Source organism: Engystomops pustulosus, chromosome 4 (assembly GCF_040894005.1).
Source record: "Engystomops pustulosus chromosome 4, aEngPut4.maternal, whole genome shotgun sequence".
NCBI classification, from domain to species: domain Eukaryota; kingdom Metazoa; phylum Chordata; class Amphibia; order Anura; family Leptodactylidae; genus Engystomops; species Engystomops pustulosus.
The window spans coordinates 211,226,299-211,245,566 of NC_092414.1; the positions used below are offsets into that span (position 1 = coordinate 211,226,299).

The 19,268-nt window shown below is 49.3% G+C and overlaps 21 non-coding genes across 21 annotated transcripts; all 21 read left to right on the forward strand.

Moving 5' to 3' along the window:
* Window positions 1-923: 923 nt before the first annotated feature.
* Window positions 924-997, forward strand: TRNAI-AAU (transfer RNA isoleucine (anticodon AAU)). Its single transcript has one exon. It is a non-coding gene; the product is annotated as a tRNA-Ile (tRNA).
* Window positions 998-1,666: 669 nt separating this feature from the next.
* TRNAI-AAU (transfer RNA isoleucine (anticodon AAU)) lies at window positions 1,667-1,740 on the forward strand. The gene has a single exon. It is a non-coding gene; the product is annotated as a tRNA-Ile (tRNA).
* A 669-nt stretch (window positions 1,741-2,409) lies between these two features.
* TRNAI-AAU (transfer RNA isoleucine (anticodon AAU)) lies at window positions 2,410-2,483 on the forward strand. The gene has a single exon. It is a non-coding gene; the product is annotated as a tRNA-Ile (tRNA).
* Window positions 2,484-3,152: 669 nt separating this feature from the next.
* On the forward strand, window positions 3,153-3,226 carry TRNAI-AAU (transfer RNA isoleucine (anticodon AAU)). The gene has a single exon. It is a non-coding gene; the product is annotated as a tRNA-Ile (tRNA).
* A 2,155-nt stretch (window positions 3,227-5,381) lies between these two features.
* Window positions 5,382-5,455, forward strand: TRNAI-AAU (transfer RNA isoleucine (anticodon AAU)). The gene has a single exon. It is a non-coding gene; the product is annotated as a tRNA-Ile (tRNA).
* Window positions 5,456-6,867: 1,412 nt separating this feature from the next.
* TRNAI-AAU (transfer RNA isoleucine (anticodon AAU)) lies at window positions 6,868-6,941 on the forward strand. Its single transcript has one exon. It is a non-coding gene; the product is annotated as a tRNA-Ile (tRNA).
* A 669-nt stretch (window positions 6,942-7,610) lies between these two features.
* TRNAI-AAU (transfer RNA isoleucine (anticodon AAU)) lies at window positions 7,611-7,684 on the forward strand. The gene has a single exon. It is a non-coding gene; the product is annotated as a tRNA-Ile (tRNA).
* A 1,412-nt stretch (window positions 7,685-9,096) lies between these two features.
* On the forward strand, window positions 9,097-9,170 carry TRNAI-AAU (transfer RNA isoleucine (anticodon AAU)). The gene has a single exon. It is a non-coding gene; the product is annotated as a tRNA-Ile (tRNA).
* A 669-nt stretch (window positions 9,171-9,839) lies between these two features.
* Window positions 9,840-9,913, forward strand: TRNAI-AAU (transfer RNA isoleucine (anticodon AAU)). The gene has a single exon. It is a non-coding gene; the product is annotated as a tRNA-Ile (tRNA).
* Window positions 9,914-10,582: 669 nt separating this feature from the next.
* On the forward strand, window positions 10,583-10,656 carry TRNAI-AAU (transfer RNA isoleucine (anticodon AAU)). The gene has a single exon. It is a non-coding gene; the product is annotated as a tRNA-Ile (tRNA).
* Window positions 10,657-11,325: 669 nt separating this feature from the next.
* On the forward strand, window positions 11,326-11,399 carry TRNAI-AAU (transfer RNA isoleucine (anticodon AAU)). The gene has a single exon. It is a non-coding gene; the product is annotated as a tRNA-Ile (tRNA).
* Window positions 11,400-12,068: 669 nt separating this feature from the next.
* Window positions 12,069-12,142, forward strand: TRNAI-AAU (transfer RNA isoleucine (anticodon AAU)). Its single transcript has one exon. It is a non-coding gene; the product is annotated as a tRNA-Ile (tRNA).
* Window positions 12,143-12,811: 669 nt separating this feature from the next.
* Window positions 12,812-12,885, forward strand: TRNAI-AAU (transfer RNA isoleucine (anticodon AAU)). The gene has a single exon. It is a non-coding gene; the product is annotated as a tRNA-Ile (tRNA).
* A 669-nt stretch (window positions 12,886-13,554) lies between these two features.
* TRNAI-AAU (transfer RNA isoleucine (anticodon AAU)) lies at window positions 13,555-13,628 on the forward strand. Its single transcript has one exon. It is a non-coding gene; the product is annotated as a tRNA-Ile (tRNA).
* A 669-nt stretch (window positions 13,629-14,297) lies between these two features.
* Window positions 14,298-14,371, forward strand: TRNAI-AAU (transfer RNA isoleucine (anticodon AAU)). The gene has a single exon. It is a non-coding gene; the product is annotated as a tRNA-Ile (tRNA).
* A 669-nt stretch (window positions 14,372-15,040) lies between these two features.
* Window positions 15,041-15,114, forward strand: TRNAI-AAU (transfer RNA isoleucine (anticodon AAU)). Its single transcript has one exon. It is a non-coding gene; the product is annotated as a tRNA-Ile (tRNA).
* A 669-nt stretch (window positions 15,115-15,783) lies between these two features.
* On the forward strand, window positions 15,784-15,857 carry TRNAI-AAU (transfer RNA isoleucine (anticodon AAU)). The gene has a single exon. It is a non-coding gene; the product is annotated as a tRNA-Ile (tRNA).
* A 669-nt stretch (window positions 15,858-16,526) lies between these two features.
* On the forward strand, window positions 16,527-16,600 carry TRNAI-AAU (transfer RNA isoleucine (anticodon AAU)). The gene has a single exon. It is a non-coding gene; the product is annotated as a tRNA-Ile (tRNA).
* A 669-nt stretch (window positions 16,601-17,269) lies between these two features.
* Window positions 17,270-17,343, forward strand: TRNAI-AAU (transfer RNA isoleucine (anticodon AAU)). Its single transcript has one exon. It is a non-coding gene; the product is annotated as a tRNA-Ile (tRNA).
* A 669-nt stretch (window positions 17,344-18,012) lies between these two features.
* On the forward strand, window positions 18,013-18,086 carry TRNAI-AAU (transfer RNA isoleucine (anticodon AAU)). The gene has a single exon. It is a non-coding gene; the product is annotated as a tRNA-Ile (tRNA).
* A 669-nt stretch (window positions 18,087-18,755) lies between these two features.
* Window positions 18,756-18,829, forward strand: TRNAI-AAU (transfer RNA isoleucine (anticodon AAU)). Its single transcript has one exon. It is a non-coding gene; the product is annotated as a tRNA-Ile (tRNA).
* The last annotated feature ends 439 nt before the right edge of the window (window positions 18,830-19,268 follow it).

Below are 19,268 nucleotides of genomic sequence, written 5' to 3' on the forward strand. Positions count from 1 at the left end.
CAGCCTCAACCCCTGTGTGAGCCAGGCTCTTTTTTTCTGAAGACCCACTGCTATCTTTTGGACAGGTTGCACAGCCCTTTCTTTTCAATTGTGGGCAAACGGACCTTTAATCCCTTTTATTCGGTAGACATTCGGGCGGGTAGGGCCGGAAAGCATCAGAAGACCGAGCACATCACATATGGCCGGTTAGCTCAGTTGGTTAGAGCGTGGTGCTAATAACGCCAAGGTCGCGGGTTCCATCCCCGTACGGGCCAGTTCCTCCGCTTTTGGTGAGCTTTAGTAGGAGGACTGTTAAGCCCTTCTACCGGGTACAAAGTCATACGGGATGGGCCAGAAAGCGTCAGATGAATGGCCACAGCCCACGGCCGGTCAGGGGCCAGATTCTTGAATTTTGGTGAGCTCTCTGTTATATAGTGGACAGGTTGCAAAACTCTTTCATTTCCGGCGAGCTCAGTTGGTTAGAGCATTATGCTAATAATGCCAAAGTCTCCAGTTCCATCTGTGTAGTTGCCTGGCTTTTCTCATCAGAATTAGGTCGGACCTGTCGGCCCTTTTATCCAGCTAGACAGTCATTTAAGAAGGCCCAGAAAGTGTTGTTAGATTTGCCAAAATACATGACCAGTGAGCTGAGTTGGTTAGAGCATTCTGCTAATCATGCCAAAGCCTCTGGTTCGAGCCCTGTAGTCACCTGGCTCTAATCTTCCCAAGTAGCTTAGAGTGCGATGCTAATTACATTAAGGTCGCAGCCTCAACCCCTGTGTGAGCCAGGCTCTTTTTTTCTGAAGACCCACTGCTATCTTTTGGACAGGTTGCACAGCCCTTTCTTTTCAATTGTGGGCAAACGGACCTTTAATCCCTTTTATTCGGTAGACATTCGGGCGGGTAGGGCCGGAAAGCATCAGAAGACCGAGCACATCACATATGGCCGGTTAGCTCAGTTGGTTAGAGCGTGGTGCTAATAACGCCAAGGTCGCGGGTTCGATCCCCGTACGGGCCAGTTCCTCCGCTTTTGGTGAGCTTTAGTAGGAGGACTGTTAAGCCCTTCTACCGGGTACAAAGTCATACGGGATGGGCCAGAAAGCGTCAGATGAATGGCCACAGCCCACGGCCGGTCAGGGGCCAGATTCTTGAATTTTGGTGAGCTCTCTGTTATATAGTGGACAGGTTGCAAAACTCTTTCATTTCCGGCGAGCTCAGTTGGTTAGAGCATTATGCTAATAATGCCAAAGTCTCCAGTTCCATCTGTGTAGTTGCCTGGCTTTTCTCATCAGAATTAGGTCGGACCTGTCGGCCCTTTTATCCAGCTAGACAGTCATTTAAGAAGGCCCAGAAAGTGTTGTTAGATTTGCCAAAATACATGACCAGTGAGCTGAGTTGGTTAGAGCATTCTGCTAATCATGCCAAAGCCTCTGGTTCGAGCCCTGTAGTCACCTGGCTCTAATCTTCCCAAGTAGCTTAGAGTGCGATGCTAATTACATTAAGGTCGCAGCCTCAACCCCTGTGTGAGCCAGGCTCTTTTTTTCTGAAGACCCACTGCTATCTTTTGGACAGGTTGCACAGCCCTTTCTTTTCAATTGTGGGCAAACGGACCTTTAATCCCTTTTATTCGGTAGACATTCGGGCGGGTAGGGCCGGAAAGCATCAGAAGACCGAGCACATCACATATGGCCGGTTAGCTCAGTTGGTTAGAGCGTGGTGCTAATAACGCCAAGGTCGCGGGTTCGATCCCCGTACGGGCCAGTTCCTCCGCTTTTGGTGAGCTTTAGTAGGAGGACTGTTAAGCCCTTCTACCGGGTACAAAGTCATACGGGATGGGCCAGAAAGCGTCAGATGAATGGCCACAGCCCACGGCCGGTCAGGGGCCAGATTCTTGAATTTTGGTGAGCTCTCTGTTATATAGTGGACAGGTTGCAAAACTCTTTCATTTCCGGCGAGCTCAGTTGGTTAGAGCATTATGCTAATAATGCCAAAGTCTCCAGTTCCATCTGTGTAGTTGCCTGGCTTTTCTCATCAGAATTAGGTCGGACCTGTCGGCCCTTTTATCCAGCTAGACAGTCATTTAAGAAGGCCCAGAAAGTGTTGTTAGATTTGCCAAAATACATGACCAGTGAGCTGAGTTGGTTAGAGCATTCTGCTAATCATGCCAAAGCCTCTGGTTCGAGCCCTGTAGTCACCTGGCTCTAATCTTCCCAAGTAGCTTAGAGTGCGATGCTAATTACATTAAGGTCGCAGCCTCAACCCCTGTGTGAGCCAGGCTCTTTTTTTCTGAAGACCCACTGCTATCTTTTGGACAGGTTGCACAGCCCTTTCTTTTCAATTGTGGGCAAACGGACCTTTAATCCCTTTTATTCGGTAGACATTCGGGCGGGTAGGGCCGGAAAGCATCAGAAGACCGAGCACATCACATATGGCCGGTTAGCTCAGTTGGTTAGAGCGTGGTGCTAATAACGCCAAGGTCGCGGGTTCGATCCCCGTACGGGCCAGTTCCTCCGCTTTTGGTGAGCTTTAGTAGGAGGACTGTTAAGCCCTTCTACCGGGTACAAAGTCATACGGGATGGGCCAGAAAGCGTCAGATGAATGGCCACAGCCCACGGCCGGTCAGGGGCCAGATTCTTGAATTTTGGTGAGCTCTCTGTTATATAGTGGACAGGTTGCAAAACTCTTTCATTTCCGGCGAGCTCAGTTGGTTAGAGCATTATGCTAATAATGCCAAAGTCTCCAGTTCTATCTGTGTAGTTGCCTGGCTTTTCTCATCAGAATTAGGTCGGACCTGTCGGCCCTTTTATCCAGCTAGACAGTCATTTAAGAAGGCCCAGAAAGTGTTGTTAGATTTGCCAAAATACATGACCAGTGAGCTGAGTTGGTTAGAGCATTCTGCTAATCATGCCAAAGCCTCTGGTTCGAGCCCTGTAGTCACCTGGCTCTAATCTTCCCAAGTAGCTTAGAGTGCGATGCTAATTACATTAAGGTCGCAGCCTCAACCCCTGTGTGAGCCAGGCTCTTTTTTTCTGAAGACCCACTGCTATCTTTTGGACAGGTTGCACAGCCCTTTCTTTTCAATTGTGGGCAAACGGACCTTTAATCCCTTTTATTCGGTAGACATTCGGGCGGGTAGGGCCGGAAAGCATCAGAAGACCGAGCACATCACATATGGCCGGTTAGCTCAGTTGGTTAGAGCGTGGTGCTAATAACGCCAAGGTCGCGGGTTCGATCCCCGTACGGGCCAGTTCCTCCGCTTTTGGTGAGCTTTAGTAGGAGGACTGTTAAGCCCTTCTACCGGGTACAAAGTCATACGGGATGGGCCAGAAAGCGTCAGATGAATGGCCACAGCCCACGGCCGGTCAGGGGCCAGATTCTTGAATTTTGGTGAGCTCTCTGTTATATAGTGGACAGGTTGCAAAACTCTTTCATTTCCGGCGAGCTCAGTTGGTTAGAGCATTATGCTAATAATGCCAAAGTCTCCAGTTCTATCTGTGTAGTTGCCTGGCTTTTCTCATCAGAATTAGATCGGACCTGTCGGCCCTTTTATCCAGCTAGACAGTCATTTAAGAAGGCCCAGAAAGTGTTGTTAGATTTGCCAAAATACATGACCAGTGAGCTGAGTTGGTTAGAGCATTCTGCTAATCATGCCAAAGCCTCTGGTTCGAGCCCTGTAGTTACCTGGCTCTAATCTTCCCAAATAGCTTAGAGTGCGATGCTAATTACATTAAGGTCGCAGCCTCAACCCCTGTGTGAGCCAGGCTCTTTTTTTCTGAAGACCCACTGCTATCTTTTGGACAGGTTGCACAGCCCTTTCTTTTCAATTGTGGGCAAACGGACCTTTAATCCCTTTTATTCGGTAGACATTCGGGCGGGTAGGGCCGGAAAGCATCAGAAGACCGAGCACATCACATATGGCCGGTTAGCTCAGTTGGTTAGAGCGTGGTGCTAATAACGCCAAGGTCGCGGGTTCCATCCCCGTACGGGCCAGTTCCTCCGCTTTTGGTGAGCTTTAGTAGGAGGACTGTTAAGCCCTTCTACCGGGTACAAAGTCATACGGGATGGGCCAGAAAGCGTCAGATGAATGGCCACAGCCCACGGCCGGTCAGGGGCCAGATTCTTGAATTTTGGTGAGCTCTCTGTTATATAGTGGACAGGTTGCAAAACTCTTTCATTTCCGGCGAGCTCAGTTGGTTAGAGCATTATGCTAATAATGCCAAAGTCTCCAGTTCCATCTGTGTAGTTGCCTGGCTTTTCTCATCAGAATTAGGTCGGACCTGTCGGCCCTTTTATCCAGCTAGACAGTCATTTAAGAAGGCCCAGAAAGTGTTGTTAGATTTGCCAAAATACATGACCAGTGAGCTGAGTTGGTTAGAGCATTCTGCTAATCATGCCAAAGCCTCTGGTTCGAGCCCTGTAGTCACCTGGCTCTAATCTTCCCAAGTAGCTTAGAGTGCGATGCTAATTACATTAAGGTCGCAGCCTCAACCCCTGTGTGAGCCAGGCTCTTTTTTTCTGAAGACCCACTGCTATCTTTTGGACAGGTTGCACAGCCCTTTCTTTTCAATTGTGGGCAAACGGACCTTTAATCCCTTTTATTCGGTAGACATTCGGGCGGGTAGGGCCGGAAAGCATCAGAAGACCGAGCACATCACATATGGCCGGTTAGCTCAGTTGGTTAGAGCGTGGTGCTAATAACGCCAAGGTCGCGGGTTCGATCCCCGTATGGGCCAGTTCCTCCGCTTTTGGTGAGCTTTAGTAGGAGGACTGTTAAGCCCTTCTACCGGGTACAAAGTCATACGGGATGGGCCAGAAAGCGTCAGATGAATGGCCACAGCCCACGGACGGTCAGGGGCCAGATTCTTGAATTTTGGTGAGCTCTCTGTTATATAGTGGACAGGTTGCAAAACTCTTTCATTTCCGGCGAGCTCAGTTGGTTAGAGCATTATGCTAATAATGCCAAAGTCTCCAGTTCCATCTGTGTAGTTGCCTGGCTTTTCTCATCAGAATTAGGTCGGACCTGTCGGCCCTTTTATCCAGCTAGACAGTCATTTAAGAAGGCCCAGAAAGTGTTGTTAGATTTGCCAAAATACATGACCAGTGAGCTGAGTTGGTTAGAGCATTCTGCTAATCATGCCAAAGCCTCTGGTTCGAGCCCTGTAGTCACCTGGCTCTAATCTTCCCAAGTAGCTTAGAGTGCGATGCTAATTACATTAAGGTCGCAGCCTCAACCCCTGTGTGAGCCAGGCTCTTTTTTTCTGAAGACCCACTGCTATCTTTTGGACAGGTTGCACAGCCCTTTCTTTTCAATTGTGGGCAAACGGACCTTTAATCCCTTTTATTCGGTAGACATTCGGGCGGGTAGGGCCGGAAAGCATCAGAAGACCGAGCACATCACATATGGCCGGTTAGCTCAGTTGGTTAGAGCGTGGTGCTAATAACGCCAAGGTCGCGGGTTCGATCCCCGTACGGGCCAGTTCCTCCGCTTTTGGTGAGCTTTAGTAGGAGGACTGTTAAGCCCTTCTACCGGGTACAAAGTCATACGGGATGGGCCAGAAAGCGTCAGATGAATGGCCACAGCCCACGGCCGGTCAGGGGCCAGATTCTTGAATTTTGGTGAGCTCTCTGTTATATAGTGGACAGGTTGCAAAACTCTTTCATTTCCGGCGAGCTCAGTTGGTTAGAGCATTATGCTAATAATGCCAAAGTCTCCAGTTCCATCTGTGTAGTTGCCTGGCTTTTCTCATCAGAATTAGGTCGGACCTGTCGGCCCTTTTATCCAGCTAGACAGTCATTTAAGAAGGCCCAGAAAGTGTTGTTAGATTTGCCAAAATACATGACCAGTGAGCTGAGTTGGTTAGAGCATTCTGCTAATCATGCCAAAGCCTCTGGTTCGAGCCCTGTAGTCACCTGGCTCTAATCTTCCCAAGTAGCTTAGAGTGCGATGCTAATTACATTAAGGTCGCAGCCTCAACCCCTGTGTGAGCCAGGCTCTTTTTTTCTGAAGACCCACTGCTATCTTTTGGACAGGTTGCACAGCCCTTTCTTTTCAATTGTGGGCAAACGGACCTTTAATCCCTTTTATTCGGTAGACATTCGGGCGGGTAGGGCCGGAAAGCATCAGAAGACCGAGCACATCACATATGGCCGGTTAGCTCAGTTGGTTAGAGCGTGGTGCTAATAATGCCAAGGTCGCGGGTTCGATCCCCGTACGGGCCAGTTCCTCCGCTTTTGGTGAGCTTTAGTAGGAGGACTGTTAAGCCCTTCTACCGGGTACAAAGTCATACGGGATGGGCCAGAAAGCGTCAGATGAATGGCCACAGCCCACGGCCGGTCAGGGGCCAGATTCTTGAATTTTGGTGAGCTCTCTGTTATATAGTGGACAGGTTGCAAAACTCTTTCATTTCCGGCGAGCTCAGTTGGTTAGAGCATTATGCTAATAATGCCAAAGTCTCCCGTTCCATCTGTGTAGTTGCCTGGCTTTTCTCATCAGAATTAGGTCGGACCTGTCGGCCCTTTTATCCAGCTAGACAGTCATTTAAGAAGGCCCAGAAAGTGTTGTTAGATTTGCCAAAATACATGACCAGTGAGCTGAGTTGGTTAGAGCATTCTGCTAATCATGCCAAAGCCTCTGGTTCGAGCCCTGTAGTCACCTGGCTCTAATCTTCCCAAGTAGCTTAGAGTGCGATGCTAATTACATTAAGGTCGCAGCCTCAACCCCTGTGTGAGCCAGGCTCTTTTTTTCTGAAGACCCACTGCTATCTTTTGGACAGGTTGCACAGCCCTTTCTTTTCAATTGTGGGCAAACGGACCTTTAATCCCTTTTATTCGGTAGACATTCGGGCGGGTAGGGCCGGAAAGCATCAGAAGACCGAGCACATCACATATGGCCGGTTAGCTCAGTTGGTTAGAGCGTGGTGCTAATAACGCCAAGGTCGCGGGTTCGATCCCCGTACGGGCCAGTTCCTCCGCTTTTGGTGAGCTTTAGTAGGAGGACTGTTAAGCCCTTCTACCGGGTACAAAGTCATACGGGATGGGCCAGAAAGCGTCAGATGAATGGCCACAGCCCACGGCCGGTCAGGGGCCAGATTCTTGAATTTTGGTGAGCTCTCTGTTATATAGTGGACAGGTTGCAAAACTCTTTCATTTCCGGCGAGCTCAGTTGGTTAGAGCATTATGCTAACAATGCCAAAGTCTCCCGTTCCATCTGTGTAGTTGCCTGGCTTTTCTCATCAGAATTAGGTCGGACCTGTCGGCCCTTTTATCCAGCTAGACAGTCATTTAAGAAGGCCCAGAAAGTGTTGTTAGATTTGCCAAAATACATGACCAGTGAGCTGAGTTGGTTAGAGCATTCTGCTAATCATGCCAAAGCCTCTGGTTCGAGCCCTGTAGTCACCTGGCTCTAATCTTCCCAAGTAGCTTAGAGTGCGATGCTAATTACATTAAGGTCGCAGCCTCAACCCCTGTGTGAGCCAGGCTCTTTTTTTCTGAAGACCCACTGCTATCTTTTGGACAGGTTGCACAGCCCTTTCTTTTCAATTGTGGGCAAACGGACCTTTAATCCCTTTTATTCGGTAGACATTCGGGCGGGTAGGGCCGGAAAGCATCAGAAGACCGAGCACATCACATATGGCCGGTTAGCTCAGTTGGTTAGAGCGTGGTGCTAATAACGCCAAGGTCGCGGGTTCGATCCCCGTACGGGCCAGTTCCTCCGCTTTTGGTGAGCTTTAGTAGGAGGACTGTTAAGCCCTTCTACCGGGTACAAAGTCATACGGGATGGGCCAGAAAGCGTCAGATGAATGGCCACAGCCCACGGCCGGTCAGGGGCCAGATTCTTGAATTTTGGTGAGCTCTCTGTTATATAGTGGACAGGTTGCAAAACTCTTTCATTTCCGGCGAGCTCAGTTGGTTAGAGCATTATGCTAATAATGCCAAAGTCTCCAGTTCCATCTGTGTAGTTGCCTGGCTTTTCTCATCAGAATTAGGTCGGACCTGTCGGCCCTTTTATCCAGCTAGACAGTCATTTAAGAAGGCCCAGAAAGTGTTGTTAGATTTGCCAAAATACATGACCAGTGAGCTGAGTTGGTTAGAGCATTCTGCTAATCATGCCAAAGCCTCTGGTTTGAGCCCTGTAGTCACCTGGCTCTAATCTTCCCAAGTAGCTTAGAGTGCGATGCTAATTACATTAAGGTCGCAGCCTCAACCCCTGTGTGAGCCAGGCTCTTTTTTTCTGAAGACCCACTGCTATCTTTTGGACAGGTTGCACAGCCCTTTCTTTTCAATTGTGGGCAAACGGACCTTTAATCCCTTTTATTCGGTAGACATTCGGGCGGGTAGGGCCGGAAAGCATCAGAAGACCGAGCACATCACATATGGCCGGTTAGCTCAGTTGGTTAGAGCGTGGTGCTAATAACGCCAAGGTCGCGGGTTCGATTCCCGTACGGGCTAGTTCCTCCGCTTTTGGTGAGCTTTAGTAGGAGGACTGTTAAGCCCTTCTACCGGGTACAAAGTCATACGGGATGGGCCAGAAAGCGTCAGATGAATGGCCACAGCCCACGGCCGGTCAGGGGCCAGATTCTTGAATTTTGGTGAGCTCTCTGTTATATAGTGGACAGGTTGCAAAACTCTTTCATTTCCGGCGAGCTCAGTTGGTTAGAGCATTATGCTAATAATGCCAAAGTCTCCAGTTCCATCTGTGTAGTTGCCTGGCTTTTCTCATCAGAATTAGGTCGGACCTGTCGGCCCTTTTATCCAGCTAGACAGTCATTTAAGAAGGCCCAGAAAGTGTTGTTAGATTTGCCAAAATACATGACCAGTGAGCTGAGTTGGTTAGAGCATTCTGCTAATCATGCCAAAGCCTCTGGTTCGAGCCCTGTAGTCACCTGGCTCTAATCTTCCCAAGTAGCTTAGAGTGCGATGCTAATTACATTAAGGTCGCAGCCTCAACCCCTGTGTGAGCCAGGCTCTTTTTTTCTGAAGACCCACTGCTATCTTTTGGACAGGTTGCACAGCCCTTTCTTTTCAATTGTGGGCAAACGGACCTTTAATCCCTTTTATTCGGTAGACATTCGGGCGGGTAGGGCCGGAAAGCATCAGAAGACCGAGCACATCACATATGGCCGGTTAGCTCAGTTGGTTAGAGCGTGGTGCTAATAACGCCAAGGTCGCGGGTTCGATCCCCGTACGGGCCAGTTCCTCCGCTTTTGGTGAGCTTTAGTAGGAGGACTGTTAAGCCCTTCTACCGGGTACAAAGTCATACGGGATGGGCCAGAAAGCGTCAGATGAATGGCCACAGCCCACGGCCGGTCAGGGGCCAGATTCTTGAATTTTGGTGAGCTCTCTGTTATATAGTGGACAGGTTGCAAAACTCTTTCATTTCCGGCGAGCTCAGTTGGTTAGAGCATTATGCTAACAATGCCAAAGTCTCCCGTTCCATCTGTGTAGTTGCCTGGCTTTTCTCATCAGAATTAGGTCGGACCTGTCGGCCCTTTTATCCAGCTAGACAGTCATTTAAGAAGGCCCAGAAAGTGTTGTTAGATTTGCCAAAATACATGACCAGTGAGCTGAGTTGGTTAGAGCATTCTGCTAATCATGCCAAAGCCTCTGGTTCGAGCCCTGTAGTCACCTGGCTCTAATCTTCCCAAGTAGCTTAGAGTGCGATGCTAATTACATTAAGGTCGCAGCCTCAACCCCTGTGTGAGCCAGGCTCTTTTTTTCTGAAGACCCACTGCTATCTTTTGGACAGGTTGCACAGCCCTTTCTTTTCAATTGTGGGCAAACGGACCTTTAATCCCTTTTATTCGGTAGACATTCGGGCGGGTAGGGCCGGAAAGCATCAGAAGACCGAGCACATCGCATATGGCCGGTTAGCTCAGTTGGTTAGAGCGTGGTGCTAATAACGCCAAGGTCGCGGGTTCGATCCCCGTACGGGCCAGTTCCTCCGCTTTTGGTGAGCTTTAGTAGGAGGACTGTTAAGCCCTTCTACCGGGTACAAAGTCATACGGGATGGGCCAGAAAGCGTCAGATGAATGGCCACAGCCCACGGCCGGTCAGGGGCCAGAATCTTGAATTTTGGTGAGCTCTCTGTTATATAGTGGACAGGTTGCAAAACTCTTTCATTTCCGGCGAGCTCAGTTGGTTAGAGCATTATGCTAATAATGCCAAAGTCTCCAGTTCCATCTGTGTAGTTGCCTGGCTTTTCTCATCAGAATTAGGTCGGACCTGTCGGCCCTTTTATCCAGCTAGACAGTCATTTAAGAAGGCCCAGAAAGTGTTGTTAGATTTGCCAAAATACATGACCAGTGAGCTGAGTTGGTTAGAGCATTCTGCTAATCATGCCAAAGCCTCTGGTTTGAGCCCTGTAGTCACCTGGCTCTAATCTTCCCAAGTAGCTTAGAGTGCGATGCTAATTACATTAAGGTCGCAGCCTCAACCCCTGTGTGAGCCAGGCTCTTTTTTTCTGAAGACCCACTGCTATCTTTTGGACAGGTTGCACAGCCCTTTCTTTTCAATTGTGGGCAAACGGACCTTTAATCCCTTTTATTCGGTAGACATTCGGGCGGGTAGGGCCGGAAAGCATCAGAAGACCGAGCACATCACATATGGCCGGTTAGCTCAGTTGGTTAGAGCGTGGTGCTAATAACGCCAAGGTCGCGGGTTCGATTCCCGTACGGGCCAGTTCCTCCGCTTTTGGTGAGCTTTAGTAGGAGGACTGTTAAGCCCTTCTACCGGGTACAAAGTCATACGGGATGGGCCAGAAAGCGTCAGATGAATGGCCACAGCCCACGGCCGGTCAGGGGCCAGATTCTTGAATTTTGGTGAGCTCTCTGTTATATAGTGGACAGGTTGCAAAACTCTTTCATTTCCGGCGAGCTCAGTTGGTTAGAGCATTATGCTAATAATGCCAAAGTCTCCAGTTCCATCTGTGTAGTTGCCTGGCTTTTCTCATCAGAATTAGGTCGGACCTGTCGGCCCTTTTATCCAGCTAGACAGTCATTTAAGAAGGCCCAGAAAGTGTTGTTAGATTTGCCAAAATACATGACCAGTGAGCTGAGTTGGTTAGAGCATTCTGCTAATCATGCCAAAGCCTCTGGTTCGAGCCCTGTAGTCACCTGGCTCTAATCTTCCCAAGTAGCTTAGAGTGCGATGCTAATTACATTAAGGTCGCAGCCTCAACCCCTGTGTGAGCCAGGCTCTTTTTTTCTGAAGACCCACTGCTATCTTTTGGACAGGTTGCACAGCCCTTTCTTTTCAATTGTGGGCAAACGGACCTTTAATCCCTTTTATTCGGTAGACATTCGGGCGGGTAGGGCCGGAAAGCATCAGAAGACCGAGCACATCACATATGGCCGGTTAGCTCAGTTGGTTAGAGCGTGGTGCTAATAACGCCAAGGTCGCGGGTTCGATCCCCGTACGGGCCAGTTCCTCCGCTTTTGGTGAGCTTTAGTAGGAGGACTGTTAAGCCCTTCTACCGGGTACAAAGTCATACGGGATGGGCCAGAAAGCGTCAGATGAATGGCCACAGCCCACGGCCGGTCAGGGGCCAGATTCTTGAATTTTGGTGAGCTCTCTGTTATATAGTGGACAGGTTGCAAAACTCTTTCATTTCCGGCGAGCTCAGTTGGTTAGAGCATTATGCTAACAATGCCAAAGTCTCCCGTTCCATCTGTGTAGTTGCCTGGCTTTTCTCATCAGAATTAGGTCGGACCTGTCGGCCCTTTTATCCAGCTAGACAGTCATTTAAGAAGGCCCAGAAAGTGTTGTTAGATTTGCCAAAATACATGACCAGTGAGCTGAGTTGGTTAGAGCATTCTGCTAATCATGCCAAAGCCTCTGGTTCGAGCCCTGTAGTCACCTGGCTCTAATCTTCCCAAGTAGCTTAGAGTGCGATGCTAATTACATTAAGGTCGCAGCCTCAACCCCTGTGTGAGCCAGGCTCTTTTTTTCTGAAGACCCACTGCTATCTTTTGGACAGGTTGCACAGCCCTTTCTTTTCAATTGTGGGCAAACGGACCTTTAATCCCTTTTATTCGGTAGACATTCGGGCGGGTAGGGCCGGAAAGCATCAGAAGACCGAGCACATCACATATGGCCGGTTAGCTCAGTTGGTTAGAGCGTGGTGCTAATAACGCCAAGGTCGCGGGTTCGATCCCCGTACGGGCCAGTTCCTCTGCTTTTGGTGAGCTTTAGTAGGAGGACTGTTAAGCCCTTCTACCGGGTACAAAGTCATACGGGATGGGCCAGAAAGCGTCAGATGAATGGCCACAGCCCACGGCCGGTCAGGGGCCAGATTCTTGAATTTTGGTGAGCTCTCTGTTATATAGTGGACAGGTTGCAAAACTCTTTCATTTCCGGCGAGCTCAGTTGGTTAGAGCATTATGCTAACAATGCCAAAGTCTCCCGTTCCATCTGTGTAGTTGCCTGGCTTTTCTCATCAGAATTAGGTCGGACCTGTCGGCCCTTTTATCCAGCTAGACAGTCATTTAAGAAGGCCCAGAAAGTGTTGTTAGATTTGCCAAAATACATGACCAGTGAGCTGAGTTGGTTAGAGCATTCTGCTAATCATGCCAAAGCCTCTGGTTCGAGCCCTGTAGTCACCTGGCTCTAATCTTCCCAAGTAGCTTAGAGTGCGATGCTAATTACATTAAGGTCGCAGCCTCAACCCCTGTGTGAGCCAGGCTCTTTTTTTCTGAAGACCCACTGCTATCTTTTGGACAGGTTGCACAGCCCTTTCTTTTCAATTGTGGGCAAACGGACCTTTAATCCCTTTTATTCGGTAGACATTCGGGCGGGTAGGGCCGGAAAGCATCAGAAGACCGAGCACATCACATATGGCCGGTTAGCTCAGTTGGTTAGAGCGTGGTGCTAATAACGCCAAGGTCGCGGGTTCGATCCCCGTACGGGCCAGTTCCTCCGCTTTTGGTGAGCTTTAGTAGGAGGACTGTTAAGCCCTTCTACCGGGTACAAAGTCATACGGGATGGGCCAGAAAGCGTCAGATGAATGGCCACAGCCCACGGCCGGTCAGGGGCCAGATTCTTGAATTTTGGTGAGCTCTCTGTTATATAGTGGACAGGTTGCAAAACTCTTTCATTTCCGGCGAGCTCAGTTGGTTAGAGCATTATGCTAACAATGCCAAAGTCTCCCGTTCCATCTGTGTAGTTGCCTGGCTTTTCTCATCAGAATTAGGTCGGACCTGTCGGCCCTTTTATCCAGCTAGACAGTCATTTAAGAAGGCCCAGAAAGTGTTGTTAGATTTGCCAAAATACATGACCAGTGAGCTGAGTTGGTTAGAGCATTCTGCTAATCATGCCAAAGCCTCTGGTTCGAGCCCTGTAGTCACCTGGCTCTAATCTTCCCAAGTAGCTTAGAGTGCGATGCTAATTACATTAAGGTCGCAGCCTCAACCCCTGTGTGAGCCAGGCTCTTTTTTTCTGAAGACCCACTGCTATCTTTTGGACAGGTTGCACAGCCCTTTCTTTTCAATTGTGGGCAAACGGACCTTTAATCCCTTTTATTCGGTAGACATTCGGGCGGGTAGGGCCGGAAAGCATCAGAAGACCGAGCACATCACATATGGCCGGTTAGCTCAGTTGGTTAGAGCGTGGTGCTAATAACGCCAAGGTCGCGGGTTCGATCCCCGTACGGGCCAGTTCCTCCGCTTTTGGTGAGCTTTAGTAGGAGGACTGTTAAGCCCTTCTACCGGGTACAAAGTCATACGGGATGGGCCAGAAAGCGTCAGATGAATGGCCACAGCCCACGGCCGGTCAGGGGCCAGATTCTTGAATTTTGGTGAGCTCTCTGTTATATAGTGGACAGGTTGCAAAACTCTTTCATTTCCGGCGAGCTCAGTTGGTTAGAGCATTATGCTAACAATGCCAAAGTCTCCCGTTCCATCTGTGTAGTTGCCTGGCTTTTCTCATCAGAATTAGGTCGGACCTGTCGGCCCTTTTATCCAGCTAGACAGTCATTTAAGAAGGCCCAGAAAGTGTTGTTAGATTTGCCAAAATACATGACCAGTGAGCTGAGTTGGTTAGAGCATTCTGCTAATCATGCCAAAGCCTCTGGTTCGAGCCCTGTAGTCACCTGGCTCTAATCTTCCCAAGTAGCTTAGAGTGCGATGCTAATTACATTAAGGTCGCAGCCTCAACCCCTGTGTGAGCCAGGCTCTTTTTTTCTGAAGACCCACTGCTATCTTTTGGACAGGTTGCACAGCCCTTTCTTTTCAATTGTGGGCAAACGGACCTTTAATCCCTTTTATTCGGTAGACATTCGGGCGGGTAGGGCCGGAAAGCATCAGAAGACCGAGCACATCACATATGGCCGGTTAGCTCAGTTGGTTAGAGCGTGGTGCTAATAACGCCAAGGTCGCGGGTTCGATCCCCGTACGGGCCAGTTCCTCCGCTTTTGGTGAGCTTTAGTAGGAGGACTGTTAAGCCCTTCTACCGGGTACAAAGTCATACGGGATGGGCCAGAAAGCGTCAGATGAATGGCCACAGCCCACGGCCGGTCAGGGGCCAGATTCTTGAATTTTGGTGAGCTCTCTGTTATATAGTGGACAGGTTGCAAAACTCTTTCATTTCCGGCGAGCTCAGTTGGTTAGAGCATTATGCTAATAATGCCAAAGTCTCCCGTTCCATCTGTGTAGTTGCCTGGCTTTTCTCATCAGAATTAGGTCGGACCTGTCGGCCCTTTTATCCAGCTAGACAGTCATTTAAGAAGGCCCAGAAAGTGTTGTTAGATTTGCCAAAATACATGACCAGTGAGCTGAGTTGGTTAGAGCATTCTGCTAATCATGCCAAAGCCTCTGGTTCGAGCCCTGTAGTCACCTGGCTCTAATCTTCCCAAGTAGCTTAGAGTGCGATGCTAATTACATTAAGGTCGCAGCCTCAACCCCTGTGTGAGCCAGGCTCTTTTTTTCTGAAGACCCACTGCTATCTTTTGGACAGGTTGCACAGCCCTTTCTTTTCAATTGTGGGCAAACGGACCTTTAATCCCTTTTATTCGGTAGACATTCGGGCGGGTAGGGCCGGAAAGCATCAGAAGACCGAGCACATCACATATGGCCGGTTAGCTCAGTTGGTTAGAGCGTGGTGCTAATAACGCCAAGGTCGCGGGTTCGATCCCCGTACGGGCCAGTTCCTCCGCTTTTGGTGAGCTTTAGTAGGAGGACTGTTAAGCCCTTCTACCGGGTACAAAGTCATACGGGATGGGCCAGAAAGCGTCAGATGAATGGCCACAGCCCACGGCCGGTCAGGGGCCAGATTCTTGAATTTTGGTGAGCTCTCTGTTATATAGTGGACAGGTTGCAAAACTCTTTCATTTCCGGCGAGCTCAGTTGGTTAGAGCATTATGCTAACAATGCCAAAGTCTCCCGTTCCATCTGTGTAGTTGCCTGGCTTTTCTCATCAGAATTAGGTCGGACCTGTCGGCCCTTTTATCCAGCTAGACAGTCATTTAAGAAGGCCCAGAAAGTGTTGTTAGATTTGCCAAAATACATGACCAGTGAGCTGAGTTGGTTAGAGCATTCTGCTAATCATGCCAAAGCCTCTGGTTCGAGCCCTGTAGTCACCTGGCTCTAATCTTCCCAAGTAGCTTAGAGTGCGATGCTAATTACATTAAGGTCGCAGCCTCAACCCCTGTGTGAGCCAGGCTCTTTTTTTCTGAAGACCCACTGCTATCTTTTGGACAGGTTGCACAGCCCTTTCTTTTCAATTGTGGGCAAACGGACCTTTAATCCCTTTTATTCGGTAGACATTCGGGCGGGTAGGGCCGGAAAGCATCAGAAGACCGAGCACATCACATATGGCCGGTTAGCTCAGTTGGTTAGAGCGTGGTGCTAATAACGCCAAGGTCGCGGGTTCGATCCCCGTACGGGCCAGTTCCTCCGCTTTTGGTGAGCTTTAGTAGGAGGACTGTTAAGCCCTTCTACCGGGTACAAAGTCATACGGGATGGGCCAGAAAGCGTCAGATGAATGGCCACAGCCCACGGCCGGTCAGGGGCCAGATTCTTGAATTTTGGTGAGCTCTCTGTTATATAGTGGACAGGTTGCAAAACTCTTTCATTTCCGGCGAGCTCAGTTGGTTAGAGCATTATGCTAACAATGCCAAAGTCTCCCGTTCCATCTGTGTAGTTGCCTGGCTTTTCTCATCAGAATTAGGTCGGACCTGTCGGCCCTTTTATCCAGCTAGACAGTCATTTAAGAAGGCCCAGAAAGTGTTGTTAGATTTGCCAAAATACATGACCAGTGAGCTGAGTTGGTTAGAGCATTCTGCTAATCATGCCAAAGCCTCTGGTTCGAGCCCTGTAGTCACCTGGCTCTAATCTTCCCAAGTAGCTTAGAGTGCGATGCTAATTACATTAAGGTCGCAGCCTCAACCCCTGTGTGAGCCAGGCTCTTTTTTTCTGAAGACCCACTGCTATCTTTTGGACAGGTTGCACAGCCCTTTCTTTTCAATTGTGGGCAAACGGACCTTTAATCCCTTTTATTCGGTAGACATTCGGGCGGGTAGGGCCGGAAAGCATCAGAAGACCGAGCACATCACATATGGCCGGTTAGCTCAGTTGGTTAGAGCGTGGTGCTAATAACGCCAAGGTCGCGGGTTCGATCCCCGTACGGGCCAGTTCCTCCGCTTTTGGTGAGCTTTAGTAGGAGGACTGTTAAGCCCTTCTACCGGGTACAAAGTCATACGGGATGGGCCAGAAAGCGTCAGATGAATGGCCACAGCCCACGGCCGGTCAGGGGCCAGATTCTTGAATTTTGGTGAGCTCTCTGTTATATAGTGGACAGGTTGCAAAACTCTTTCATTTCCGGCGAGCTCAGTTGGTTAGAGCATTATGCTAACAATGCCAAAGTCTCCCGTTCCATCTGTGTAGTTGCCTGGCTTTTCTCATCAGAATTAGGTCGGACCTGTCGGCCCTTTTATCCAGCTAGACAGTCATTTAAGAAGGCCCAGAAAGTGTTGTTAGATTTGCCAAAATACATGACCAGTGAGCTGAGTTGGTTAGAGCATTCTGCTAATCATGCCAAAGCCTCTGGTTCGAGCCCTGTAGTCACCTGGCTCTAATCTTCCCAAGTAGCTTAGAGTGCGATGCTAATTACATTAAGGTCGCAGCCTCAACCCCTGTGTGAGCCAGGCTCTTTTTTTCTGAAGACCCACTGCTATCTTTTGGACAGGTTGCACAGCCCTTTCTTTTCAATTGTGGGCAAACGGACCTTTAATCCCTTTTATTCGGTAGACATTCGGGCGGGTAGGGCCGGAAAGCATCAGAAGACCGAGCACATCACATATGGCCGGTTAGCTCAGTTGGTTAGAGCGTGGTGCTAATAACGCCAAGGTCGCGGGTTCGATCCCCGTACGGGCCAGTTCCTCCGCTTTTGGTGAGCTTTAGTAGGAGGACTGTTAAGCCCTTCTACCGGGTACAAAGTCATACGGGATGGGCCAGAAAGCGTCAGATGAATGGCCACAGCCCACGGCCGGTCAGGGGCCAGATTCTTGAATTTTGGTGAGCTCTCTGTTATATAGTGGACAGGTTGCAAAACTCTTTCATTTCCGGCGAGCTCAGTTGGTTAGAGCATTATGCTAATAATGCCAAAGTCTCCCGTTCCATCTGTGTAGTTGCCTGGCTTTTCTCATCAGAATTAGGTCGGACCTGTCAGCCCTTTTATCCAGCTAGACAGTCATTTAAGAAGGCCCAGAAAGTGTTGTTAGATTTGCCAAAATACATGACCAGTGAGCTGAGTTGGTTAGAGCATTCTGCTAATCATGCCAAAGCCTCTGGTTCGAGCCCTGTAGTCACCTGGCTCTAATCTTCCCAAGTAGCTTAGAGTGCGATGCTAATTACATTAAGGTCGCAGCCACAACCCCTGTGTGAGCCAGGCTCTTTTTTTCTGAAGACCCACTGCTATCTTTTGGACAGGTTGCACAGCCCTTTCTTTTCAATTGTGGGCAAACGGACCTTTAATCCCTTTTATTCGGTAGACATTCGGGCGGGTAGGGCCGGAAAGCATCAGAAGACCGAGCACATCACATATGGCCGGTTAGCTCAGTTGGTTAGAGCGTGGTGCTAATAACGCCAAGGTCGCGGGTTCGATCCCCGTACGGGCCAGTTCCTCCGCTTTTGGTGAGCTTTAGTAGGAGGACTGTTAAGCCCTTCTACCGGGTACAAAGTCATACGGGATGGGCCAGAAAGCGTCAGATGAATGGCCACAGCCCACGGCCGGTCAGGGGCCAGATTCTTGAATTTTGGTGAGCTCTCTGTTATATAGTGGACAGGTTGCAAAACTCTTTCATTTCCGGCGAGCTCAGTTGGTTAGAGCATTATGCTAACAATGCCAAAGTCTCCCGTTCCATCTGTGTAGTTGCCTGGCTTTTCTCATCAGAATTAGGTCGGACCTGTCGGCCCTTTTATCCAGCTAGACAGTCATTTAAGAAGGCCCAGAAAGTGTTGTTAGATTTGCCAAAATACATGACCAGTGAGCTGAGTTGGTTAGAGCATTCTGCTAATCATGCCAAAGCCTCTGGTTCGAGCCCTGTAGTCACCTGGCTCTAATCTTCCCAAGTAGCTTAGAGTGCGATGCTAATTACATTAAGGTCGCAGCCTCAACCCCTGTGTGAGCCAGGCTCTTTTTTTCTGAAGACCCACTGCTATCTTTTGGACAGGTTGCACAGCCCTTTCTTTTCAATTGTGGGCAAACGGACCTTTAATCCCTTTTATTCGGTAGACATTCGGGCGGGTAGGGCCGGAAAGCATCAGAAGACCGAGCACATCACATATGGCCGGTTAGCTCAGTTGGTTAGAGCGTGGTGCTAATAACGCCAAGGTCGCGGGTTCGATCCCCGTACGGGCCAGTTCCTCCGCTTTTGGTGAGCTTTAGTAGGAGGACTGTTAAGCCCTTCTACCGGGTACAAAGTCATACGGGATGGGCCAGAAAGCGTCAGATGAATGGCCACAGCCCACGGCCGGTCAGGGGCCAGATTCTTGAATTTTGGTGAGCTCTCTGTTATATAGTGGACAGGTTGCAAAACTCTTTCATTTCCGGCGAGCTCAGTTGGTTAGAGCATTATGCTAACAATGCCAAAGTCTCCCGTTCCATCTGTGTAGTTGCCTGGCTTTTCTCATCAGAATTAGGTCGGACCTGTCGGCCCTTTTATCCAGCTAGACAGTCATTTAAGAAGGCCCAGAAAGTGTTGTTAGATTTGCCAAAATACATGACCAGTGAGCTGAGTTGGTTAGAGCATTCTGCTAATCATGCCAAAGCCTCTGGTTCGAGCCCTGTAGTCACCTGGC